This window comes from Ostrinia furnacalis, unplaced genomic scaffold, assembly GCF_004193835.3.
Source record: "Ostrinia furnacalis isolate ACB-3 unplaced genomic scaffold, ASM419383v2 OfSCF2838, whole genome shotgun sequence".
Classification (NCBI taxonomy): Eukaryota; Metazoa; Arthropoda; class Insecta; order Lepidoptera; family Crambidae; genus Ostrinia; species Ostrinia furnacalis.
Genome location: NW_021133077.1, coordinates 98,054 through 110,809, shown reverse-complemented (window position 1 = coordinate 110,809; position 12,756 = coordinate 98,054). Strand labels below are relative to the sequence as shown.

Sequence of the window (12,756 nt, the reverse complement as noted above, 5' to 3'; positions counted from 1 at the left end):
TTAAATTTTATAAGAAGGAGGTAAGACTGAAAGTCCTTCGAAAAGTACTAACATTTTATACCCTGTCAGTCCCAGCACTTAGAGTTCAAAATTTCATATTATGATAAAGTTATCCCACTGATGTCATCGTTACTGGGGCTCTATGATATGTATGATGTATAAAAATGATCTACCGGAAAAAAGCCTTGTTTTTGGTCCTTCCTAAGGAACTTACGGTTTTACAAACTAAAAAGAAAAAATTTAAATTTTCACATTTATAGTTTTGGTAAGAATAACTCATGGATTTATGTAGTTTACAAAATGTATTTAAATATGCAATATGTCGTCGAGTCGTTTTATTTCAAGTGTTTGATTTAATAAACATTTTAGGATTTTTACAACCAACACCAACCGTCCAGTAGTGGACGTCATTTGGCTGAAACGAACGAACGAACCAACAAAACCAATCATTATCGACCGAAGGTCCTCTGTAGAGTACTATAAATTTGAAGGTTTATAGAGATTGGAACATTCGATGAAAACAAAAAAATCTTGCCTCGCGACATTCAATCATAATTTCTAATAATAGATTCTTGCATTAATAAGTAAAAAGACTCATAGATTTCACAAGTAATTAAAGATTTTCTTTACACATCGGCGTGGTCGCTCCATTTTGTCAAAGTAAGTTAAAGTAAAACATTTCTTGACAGATGTCAGTGCGTTCAGGAATCCAAGCTCGCTTGGATACCCACTCAAGGCTCTAAAGCCACAGATAAAACAATTCAATTGCCATTTGGCGCGAAAATTTGAACAAAAATTGATGATGAAGTTTTGGGTCACTAGAAAGGACTTTCGGTCATACCTACTACATTGATTTTCAAATGTTCAGGACGGAACGACTGAAAATTTGGTTCTTTTAAAGGGACCGACGGTTTTACGAGGTTAAAGCTCGCCATAGTTACGCTACAGCTTGAAGAAGCTAGTATCAACAGCTTCAAGCTCTTGTTGTATAGTATTACGTAGTACCCACACACGGAACCGCCCGAGCAGTTGGTAGTACGGTGAAACTTAAAGGAGAATGGGCAAAATCGTATGGCGCTTGGTCTATCAGCGGCCAGGAACAATTTTTTGTTTTTTTGGTTTACTATCACCCTACAATCACCCTCAAAAAGTTTTATATCTGTAGTGTAATTATTAATGGAATTAAATACATTTTTATTTTCGATATGTAAGCCTGAGATTTAGCTTATGAATAACTAAGATTAAGTCCTAAAAAATAAGGAAATAATATAAAATGACTTGGTTTCTTCAATACATATACATTTATTTTCAAAAACTTCTCCAAAAATAGTTATAATGATAACGTCATCAGAACTCAGTGCTATTTTATTATATATTTATTTTATTCATCAAGACGAGGATATTTTATTGCCGTCATCAGGACACACTGTACATTATCATACATTAATACATTTAAAGTACATAGGCTAGTCTTGTAAACGGTATAATGAGGTTTCGAAATACTTTTGAATACATAACTAATGTTAATAAGTATTTTATAAATTGGGTATGCACATTTTTTTGCATATATTATCTAAGTATTTTACCTACATGTATTTTTTTTTCTTAATGAGCTGCAATGTTACGTTCATAGTAAAAGTTAGTCCTTAGTAATAGTACTTTCATTTAATACCTATTTCGTTGTTGGCCGCTCATAGACCATTTTGCTCATTCTCCTTTACTATGAGGCTAACTGCTCGAGCTGCCCATGTATGGCGGGCCTAAAGGCATCTAAAACTAATGCGTTTACACTGCTTTTTCACTTCTGCTCAACTCACAGCTTACTCGCTTCTTATCTTACAAAAAACCTTAGTAATGTCCACCATTTCTCTCAACTTTGATAATGGCACTCTGATTAATGCCGCCCATTATTTACCGAATCAAATCCGCTATCGGATCGAAATCGGTAAAGAAGCCGATGCTGTTTGGAGAAATAACAGCTTTTGACTGATTCCGAGATATTTTCGAACGAAGACGGAATTGGACTGTTTTTATAAGGAAGTTCTTTGACCGATTATTCCTTGAAATATACAGCTGTACTTATAAAGGGAGAAAATAATGAGCTGGTTGGAAGCGACTGGTCCAGTAGGAAACTTCCTGCAATCTCAGGTTATCCAATTCACTATTTTATCTTTTATAATGCGAACAGCTAAGGACTGGAATTCGGTGCCTGCTGCCGTCTTTCCCGCAGACTATAATCCGGGCCTTTTCAAGGCGAGAGTGAGTAGGCACTTACAGGGCAGATATATGCACCATCCTAGACTGCATCCCACTTAACACCAGGTGCGATTGTGGTCAAATACCTGACTTTGTTATGCATAAAAAAATATATTATATTTGTTGTCCCTAGGCAGTGGTAGGGTTAAATTAATACTGGGACGTGCCAAAGAGTTTATATTAGCCTAACTTGCAAAATAAATTAATTTGAATTTGAAAGACATTTTTACGTTATGTAAGCAGAAGACGGGTTTTATCATATTTTTTATTTTATGGTAGAAACTTGTAATTGGCCTTTATTTTTATCAATTTGTTTAAACTTTACTCAGCTGTAATTTTCCGTAGAAATAAAAATAAAATATTTATTACCTTATACTAAATAGCGCCAACAAATGTTGTAATTAACAAATTGTAATTTGTATTTGGTGAAAAATAAAAAGTGGTTTTATTATATTTTACTTAATTATAGACAAAACTTTTTACAATATTGACCTAGCGGAGGGTGAAGAGTAGACCCAAATTGTGTGAAATATCTAATTGAACGTATTGCTTTTAATAACTAGTTCCTTTTACGAAATAATACAGTTTTATTAGTTTCTAGAAATAGTCACTCGTTCGTTTCAGTATACGGTCACTACACTACAAAAGCTAAGAAAGCAATATCAACATTAATATTTTATTCCGACAAAAATAACTTGAAGCTACGAATGTAATGTGGATATGAAGTGAGAACCACAATTTGTGGAATACCTACTTACATTTTGTTTACAATAAAAAAGGATTTCCACTACTACTGGTCCTGTGTTGCCCGCATCCAGGTGCTTTCACGACCCGGTGGTCGTCGGTCCACCTAGTGGGAGAAAGACTAGGAACTCGGGAACTTTTCTGACAACAATTCTATGAGCTCTACTGCCACTTTAATTATGGCAGTTCTGCAGGCTATAAAACTCATTTATTTTTGCAAATAGGTTTTTAAAAAGCACTTTTACACGTCCCAGCCTATTAACCCTACCACTGCTTCGGGACAATAATTGGGCCAGTGCTGAGAAGCAGCGCAAGAAACTCAATCACTATAATATTCTATACAGGGTGGAATTTTGTAATGCCACCTGGAGGGAAAGTACTTTTAATATTGTAGATAGAAAAAAATTCTCAAAGAAAACATTCCTTTATTTTTGAAAACAAATAGAACTACATTCAAAGATTTCCAAAAATTTGCTTGCCACACCCGGGAATCGAACCAACTAAAATCTGTTAAAATTACACCCTGTATTTTTATTGCATCGATCGTTAGGGTCAAGTATAAGGATGAAATTTCTCTAACAAACTTGATAAATCAAATGAAAGGAAATCCATAAAATCTTAAATTATTTTAATCATGTACAGAAAATTGTATGGTATGGTAGTGAATTTTCGAAAATCTATGAATGCAGTTCTCTTTCTTTTCAAAAATAAAGGAATGTTTTCTTTCAGTAAAATTTTCTATCTGCAGTATTAAGAGTACTTTCCCTCCAGGTGGCATTACAAAATTCCACCCTGTATATCCTATAAAATAATGTATTTCTTTCGAAGGCCTATTAAAATATGAAGGCCTATTAGTAGTGCCAATGGTTTTACAGTTTTTATTTACACAGCTCTTACGGCCACTACTATAGCTGTAGAGCTAGAGCGTTCACAATAAAGCTTATTTAATCCTTCCAGCTACATACGGGTTTACCACATCCAAACTTATTCGTAGCTCTTGGAGTTTGTAAGGTACCCTCGTTATCGTCTGGCCCCGAGCCTAATGACTTGTCTCAAAAAAAAAGCCGGGCAAGTGCGATTGGGCATAACAATTTACGGGTTCCGTAGAACTGTAAGTTCTATTAGTTGGGTACCGTGGTCATACATGTTCTATAGGTAATACAAGTGGGATTCTATTCCCTCTATATTTTGTTTATTAGATTTACATCCAAGCCTTTGAAACAATTTTTATGAATTTTGGTCTAAATATCCCAACTGTTATCTACATCAACGTCAATTACTTTTGCAAAAAAACTTGAATTAACAAATTAACACTATATGGACCGATGACTTGATAAAGGTAGCAGGAAGGCGCTGGATGCAGGCCGATAACCATGCGATGTCAAAGTCGTTACTTGAATGTTTTGGCATAATGAGTTTCGTATAATCCTCTCGTTTCAACCAAATGCGGTCCACTACTGCCTTTGTCGTTGCCAAAGTCGTCGTTGCTCAAAGGTTTGTATCTACAGGATCCTAAAAACGCAAAAAGCATCTGACGTTTCTCGAGCGCGGTCCTGTCAGGGCTGCCACTGCCGTTTTAAATTGAAATAATGAGGACGGAAACATTTTTCCGAGGGTTTTCCTTTAATCTGACGTCATATCTTGGAGTTCCAATTGGGTGTGCAGTATAATGAAGTCTGCGATCGATGAGGTGAAGTGCTTTGGAAATAGTATCAGAATTTATTTTAAGGATTTATTTTTATGCATAGTGTGTGCGAAGTTTCTTGACTTTATCCGGGTGCAACATTACGCTCAATAGTTTTCTTTAATGAACTTGTTTTGACAACCTATGGATATTTATACATGAAACGTGTCACTGATGAAAAACGTATAATATTTTTTGTTCATATGGAAACGACGGTAGGTTCTGCCTGTATGTCCATGAATAGGTAGTTAATATGGTTATTTATACTTACATATAATAAATCTGTAGAGAGGTCAATTCTGTACATGAAATATGTATATTTTCAAAATAGCCATCAGGGGGTGATTAGTGATCGATACTGATGCCAAAAATGTAATCAGTAAATTTTTTGTCTGTCTGTCTGTCTGTATGTTCCTTATAGAAACAAAAACTACTGGACGGATTTTAATGAAACTTGGTACAATTATTCTTCATACTCCTGGGCAGGTTATAGTATACTTAGGAATTCCCACGGGAACAGGAATTAGCGGGAAAATCCTTTTGTATGAAAAATCTAAACCACTTAAGTTAGACGCTTGAAATTTGGCATGCAGGTACCTTAGTAAACTTAAAGCTTAGTTACAACAGAATATTGCAAAATTCCCACGGGAAAGGGAAGAAAGAGTTAGCGGGAGAATGAAAAACCATTCAGGGACTGGGTAGTCAATGCGCGAAAAAACGCTCAACGGTTGGAATGTGCAGGTGTCAAAATGTCCATACGGACCGGTTGTTAGTGTGGCAGAAAGTAGTCCCAGTGCCAAAATGTACATTGTTACCATGGTTACAATGGTTTAGTGACAAATGGTACACATCACAAAATACAAGTACAACAAAAGGTGTGATAGATAAAATGATCAACTGATATATTGTGCTCATGAATAAATTAATAAAATTAAATGTCAAAATGTTCAATGTTCTTGTAGTCTAGTCAATAAAGTTTTTTTGGATATTTTTACCTTGATGCATTTAAACACGTGTTCACGTTAGCTATTATACAATAAGACGCTTGTTCAAATAAACCCGAAGACATTTTAACTTCAGATCATTTTAACCATTGCTCATTTCGACGTTCATACTTTTTGCCACACTAACAGGTCCGTATGGACATTTTGACACCTGCACATTCCAACCGTTGAGCGTTTTTTCGCATTGACTACCCAGTCCCTGAATGGAAAAAACATTTGTATGAAAAAATCTAAACTTCGTAAGATAATGAAGGGGGTAAAACGGGATCCACGCGTACGAAGTCGCGGGCGGCCGCTAGTTAATATAATACAAAGTAATGCTAAGAACGAGAGGGATTGCGTCGAGCAATTTGATTCAATGCGCGTCGGCAAGCCATATTTCGGCCAATGCCAGCATTGCCCGTGGCAAACATTTCACGCAACATTTTTAATTTGCGGCCACAAGAGATATACGGACACAGCAGCGTCATAAATTACATTTTTCTTTCAAAAGTGGATGTGGCTTTGCGGTTACAGTTGAGAATGGGAATATTATTGCATATTATAATAAAAACTGACAATTAGTTAGGTAGGTACAAGAAATATTCAATGGAGATCTTATTGCAAAGAAGCAATATCTTCCAGATAACCCAAGTAGATGATAACTTTTTTAAACAAAATAACAAAGTTAAAAGTGTGTGTGTATATTTTGGAATGGGACCAATCTGTTGGTCATCTTGCTAGGAAGTTATTTTTTCCAGGGCACCTACCTACCCACCAAAGAGGACATTTTTAAACCCTGAAATTATTATAAAAGTTTTAGATTTCTCTAAATTGTTGTATAGAGTGTTCTTCATAGTGATTTCATTAGACTAATTTAGCCCTTAAACAAAGTTTATTTATACTTTTGAACATGCCAATTTTAGTTGCAAAACCGCTTCGCTCCAGCATAGATGCTAGATACATCACCCTGTAAAGCGAATACGAAATTGAATCTCTAACGAATGTTACTTCTAGGAACGGAATATCCTGTACAAACGGACGATACGATAACGACCGGTATCTCTAGCATGAACAACTTTCGACTTCGAATCGTTTGCGTATTCGATAAAATTCGATATTCAGCCTTCGAATTCAACGATAACGATTTTTACTGTCAAAATTAGTTTCGTTCTACCGTTTCCCATACTGCGTTCACTTTACATAACTTTCAGAGGGGCTCTGTTTAAGTTTTCGTACTAAATATTTTGATGGCGATTCGAATACGCAAACGATTCGAAGTCGAAAGTTTTTCGTGCTAGAGGCACGGGATGCCTCATGCCACCTCCGCAGCGCTCGATAGATATGACAAATAGTTTTAATTAAACTGCAGCTTGGCCGGCACACGTACAACTGCGGATTAGTGGGAACTTGAGGCACAGGTCGAATAGAACGGCCAGGTCGTTTGGATTGACTTCGGGATTTTTTGGTAACTTTTGACCGCTACAAAAAATGGAGCAACTTGCGCTTTTGTGTATTTTTGTGTAATTTTTGAGTTCATTTAAATAAGACAACAAATAAACATCGTAATTTTACTTTTTATTCAGCCCCCATTAATACTGATCATAGGCCTTTCTCATGCAAGAGCATCGAGCCCAATGTCCTTCTTTTTGCATTGAGTGTTGCGAATACCATCTTAATAAGTAGGTACTTGTTAAAACATCATGCAAAAGTGATAAAAAGGCAAATTTCATGTTTATTCCTTGCATGCAGAATTTCAAGTCACAATAAAAACAAATTAAGTTGGGTTACTTTAAATGTTTTTTTTTAATATTTCAACAGTTTACTAAATTACATACTATCACATTGTCTTTTTTACCTTGCCAAATGGTTTATTAGACGATTTCACACTTGAAAGCATCTTTCTGGCCGTTTTATCCGCGCTGTGGTTTACCCAGAGCGGATTAAGCAAAGCTTCGAGTTGGCCAACTCTAAGTTGGTGATAAGATACGTATCCCCAGTTACTTTAACTTACATGTAGATTACGCTAAGTTGAAGGTAGACGTTTACTTATCTGAATTGAAGCCACCCTGGGAATACTGAAATACTCGGCTAAATAGCTCAGTTGAGAGAGAGCTGAATTTAAATTTGTCTGTCTGTAGCAAAGTATTGAATGTTTTTGCTCATTTTACACAATGTTTAACAACAGTCAAATGACATTCAAGAAAGACAGACAGGTTATATGCCTCATCATCATCATCATCTCAGCCATAGGACTTCCACTTGACTGCTGAACATAGGCCTCCCCCAATGCTCTCCATGTTGCCCAGTTGGTAGCGGCCTGCGTCCAGCGCCTTCCTGCTACCTTTATGATGTTATATGCCTACTTTATAGTATTTTAAAGAGGCGCAAGTAGTCCTATATTATTATGACAGCTATTTATTATGTCATTTGTTGCCCTAATGAATGCGAGGCGGGCAATTACCTGACGTAGTATCTAACTCGACTTCTCAAAGAGAATAATAATGTTATTCATGAAAATCAAATAACTTAACTGTAGTAATAGGTACGTACTTAGCAATTTCTATCTAACTACTTTCCTTTGACATAAAATTTGTGCGTAAAATACTCCTATTTCAATTTAAATGTAAAAAATAAAATACCTCTTTGGAATGACGACATTGAGAAATGCTGCTTAATTTTTAAAAGGTCTTTAATATTCCCTTTTGGTACCGAATTGCTGAAAACCTCATAATCGTTCGATGAATAATTAAAGAACGAATGAACGGTTTAAAATGACCGAGTGAATGAATGGAATCTAATGGAGCTTTAAAATCTTCCGGGATTTCCATTTTGGGAATTCATTAATGCCGTTTGGATTGGTCTATTGATTAATTGAAGGTTTATATTTGAATTGATTTTTTGTAGGAAAGTAAGAGATTTCTTAGATTGAGTAATTCAAGTGAAAACAGAAAAATGTTTATTTATCTTGATAAGATATTTTATTTTCTGGAAGCTCTTTTCTATTCCCAACTAGCTGACCCGGCGAGCTTTGTTCCGCCCTAATGGCAATAAATAAGCAGACTTTTTTTTTATTTCGAACGGGATAAAAAGTATCCTATGTCCTTCTCCTGGCTCTAAACTACCTCCCTGACAATTTTCAGGTAAATCGATTCAGCCGTTCTTGAGTTATAAGTGGAGTAACTAACACGACTTTCTTTAAAGAAAAGTAATTGATATAATAAAATAATAATTTGCTTTATCGTGTTTATTAGTACTTGCTTGCATTTTAGAAAGAGTTATGAGGTAGAGACTATAAAAGCAAAGTTGCTGACAAGAATTGGAAAAGCTCTAAAGCTTGGTGAGAAGCTTTAGCTCTAAAAGCTTTCATTAGTGTAAGCGTTGCGGAACAATAGGTAATATTCCAATAGGGTTTGTATTTCTTACTTTGAAGACCCCTCTGTGTTCTAGCTTCAATTCTCAGTGAATAACACGGGACTATTCCCACCTCTCGTTCCCACCACTGCAACTCCTATGTAGCCAGGATCTACAGCTTGACCGCCAATAAAAACCCAACCAGTGAAGGTCAAGTTTGTCCCGGGGGAAAGTTAAACTGTCATTGGACCCGCAACGAAATTAATCAGAAGAACATAGGAGGAGTTCGAAATTAAGGTTTGACTTCCCTCCATTACAAAGCGGATGACAGGTGACAAGCAAAGGTTTATAACCTAAACTAATCTTTTCATAAAAGTTTTAATTCCCAGTGAATAGTGTCTCGGTTTTAATTCTCTGTTTATAATTAAACAGATATTATATTATTATTTTAATAATACTTCTAAACGCGTGTCGTAAGAGGCGACAAACTCCTGTAGCACCGGACGGGCAGCAGCGTCTGCGTGTGAAACCAAGAAAAAAAAAACTGCGATCGCCAACCCGCCTGCCAAGCGTGGCGATTAGGGCAAAACCCTCCAAATGGTGGCAAAAACAAAAAAACGGCCCCTAGTCCCCGGCGGCCCCACTATCCCGGACCACGGTAGCGGTCACGGTAACGGTGGGGCAAGGGGTGCGAAGAATCCCCGGGGGATGCCAGGCTACCAACACCGACGACCTCTGGCCCTGGCAACCTATAACGCTCGCACACTGCGTACAGACGTGAAGCTAATGGAACTCGAGGAAGAGTTGAGCAGGTTACGGTGGGATATCGTAGGATTATGTGAAGTCCGAAGAGAGGGGGAGGACACCATAATTCTTAAATCCGGAAACCTGCTCTATTTCCGGGAGGGCGACCAGCAGTCCCAGGGTGGTGTCGGGTTTATCGTCCACAAGTCCCTTGTCAACAACGTGGTCCAGATCGAGAGTGTTTCGGCGAGGGTAGTGTACCTGATACTCAGAATCACCAAACGGTATTCGCTGAAGGTCATACAGGTATACGCACCGACCACGGAACACCCCGACGACGAAGTGGAGACCATGTATGAGGATATTTCCAGAGCCATACATGGCTCCCGGTCCCATTTTACCGTTGTGATGGGGGACTTCAACGCGAAGCTAGGTAAACGAAGCGATAATGAGCCGAAAGTGGGGCAATTTGGGTACGGAGAGAGGAACGCACGTGGCCAACTGCTGGCTGGCTTTATGGAGAGGGAGGGCCTCTTTATGATGAACTCCTTCTTCAGAAAGCCAAAACAGCGAAAGTGGACATGGCTGCATCCCAATGGCGCTACAAAAAATGAGATAGACTTCATCTTGTCGACGAAGAAGCATATATTCAATGATGTCTCTGTGATCAATTCGGTCAAAACAGGAAGCGATCACCGAATGGTAAGAGGCACATTGAATATCAGACCCAAGCTCGAGAGATGTCGACTGATGAAGTCTACGCTCCGCCCAGCGCCCATCCAACTCCAAAACCCCGAAAGCTTTCAGCTCGAGTTGCAAAATCGTTTCGAATGCCTAGGAGACTGCGAAAATGTGGACAAATACAATGACAGGTTCGTGGAAATTGTCCAAACGACTGGGTCTAAGTTCTTTAAAACCCGTCGTTCAAAATTATGTATACCTGGGACAAACAGTCCAGTTAGGTAGGTCCAACTTCGAGAAAGAGGTCAATCGTCGAATCCAACTCGGATGGGCAGCGTTCGGGAAGCTTCGCCATATACTCATGTCCGAAATACCGCAGTGTCTCAAGACGAAAGTCTTCGAGCAGTGTGTGTTGCCAGTGTTGACATATGGATCCGAAACGTGGTCGCTTACTATGGGCCTCATAAGAAGGCTCAAGGTCACCCAAAGGGCGATGGAGCGGGCTATGCTCGGAGTTTCCCTGCGTGATCGAATCAGAAATGAGGAGATCCGTAGGAGAACCAAAGTAACCGACATAGCTCGCAGAATTGCTAAAATCAAGTGGCAGTGGGCGGGGCACATAGCTCGTAGAGACGATGGCCGTTGGGGCAGGAAAGTTCTCGAGTGGCGACCACGGGCTGGAAAACGTAGCGTGGGCAGGCCTCCTACTAGGTGGACCGACGATCTGGTAAAGGTCGCGGGAAGAGCCTGGATGCGGGCAGCGCAGGACCGTTCATTGTGGAAAACCTTGGGGGAGGCCTTTGTCCAGCAGTGGACGTCATTTGGCTGAAACGAACGAAACGAACGAATACTTCTAAAACTATTCGACTAAGTGCACATGGCATCACCGCAATTGAGATCAATTGTAAAAGAAGGTCGTGATAGAAACTTTTCCTGTATATCCATAGACTACTGAGATCTACAGACACCACCTAATAGAGCAAATCAATTTTTAAGCATCATAAACATTGAAAGCTTAGAATGTCCATAAATATTGTAAATCATACTTACCGATTTCCCTTTGTATTTATCTGTGCACTAATATTACTATTTATGTATGTTTATCTAAACAATTCTATGCAGCTTACTATTTTTTTTATTTTACAAATGGTCCGTAACTGTCACTCGGCATTGGACGCTGAAAACCAGCGTGGCCTTCGTCCCGTTGCAGTGGGCATCTTATTTGTGAATGGGTGGCACTGCTCAGTTTACTCTTGTTTTTATTTTTTGCCATTATTATGTGCCACTGTCATGTCTATGTAATTGCCTGTATTTGTGTGATGTCCATTGTAATAAATGTATCTTTCTTTCTTTCTTTCTAAATGTGTTAAGCAATAATAAATAACTTAGATGCTTTTGATCTCAAGATCACGGTGGTCATCGTGTCGGATAATAGGAATACGAATAATCCAAAGTGTTAGTAGGTACGAGTAAACACGTTGTGACATAATGTTTTGTTATACCCCGATAAATAGAAAAATAATGTTTACTACTAATGGTGTCTACTCATAGAAGTGGTCTGTGTATCTGCGATACGTCCGCAGCCCTCTAGTTTGCACCTTTGCCACTCCGCCGGAAACTTATAATGACTTCGGAACTGAGCTGGCTTCGATCGCTTCAGGTAGTAGGTACAGCGTAGGTATTATTACCCACAAAATATATGGAGGTAACCGTGAGAAAGGTATTTTATAAATAAAGCTTAGGTACGGTAGAAAAGAATGAAATAGAAATTGTTGGTTCAATAATTACAGCTTAGCTGAAAGAGTATCTTCTGTGAAACTTTGTTTCATCTTATTTAGGTACGATGTAAAAATATAAATAGTTTATTGGGCGATATGTCTGCCCATAACATCTCACCCGCAAGTTTCTTCAGTTACTCCGTGACCATGGCGCTTGCAACAGTGCCGAAATATCGGAAACTCAAAATTAAGGTACATGGTAGCAATCCCGCCAGTAATAATAATTACGATGTAAGAATAGTTTCCAGAGCTTCTTTATGGAATCTTTCACAGAGTCTGGCCTGATTGATTCAGTACTGTGAGATTTTCTTTTACAAAATGTTACAATCAACCTGTATGACTTATTGAGACCTACATAGCATTACTACTATGGTTAGTATTATGAGCGTATAACTTGTACTATAGTACAATCTATACTAATAAATGCGAAAGTAACTCTGTCTGTCTGTCTTGCTTTCACGACTAAACCACCGAACCGATTTTGATGAAATTTGACATAGAGATAGTTTGAGTCCCGGGAAAGGACATATGA

At 38.1% G+C, this 12,756-nt stretch overlaps 1 pseudogene; it reads left to right on the top strand.

Annotated features, from left to right (window-relative positions):
* Positions 1-9,571: 9,571 nt before the first annotated feature.
* On the top strand, positions 9,572-10,540 carry LOC114356617 (uncharacterized; annotated as a pseudogene).
* Positions 10,541-12,756: the final 2,216 nt, after the last annotated feature.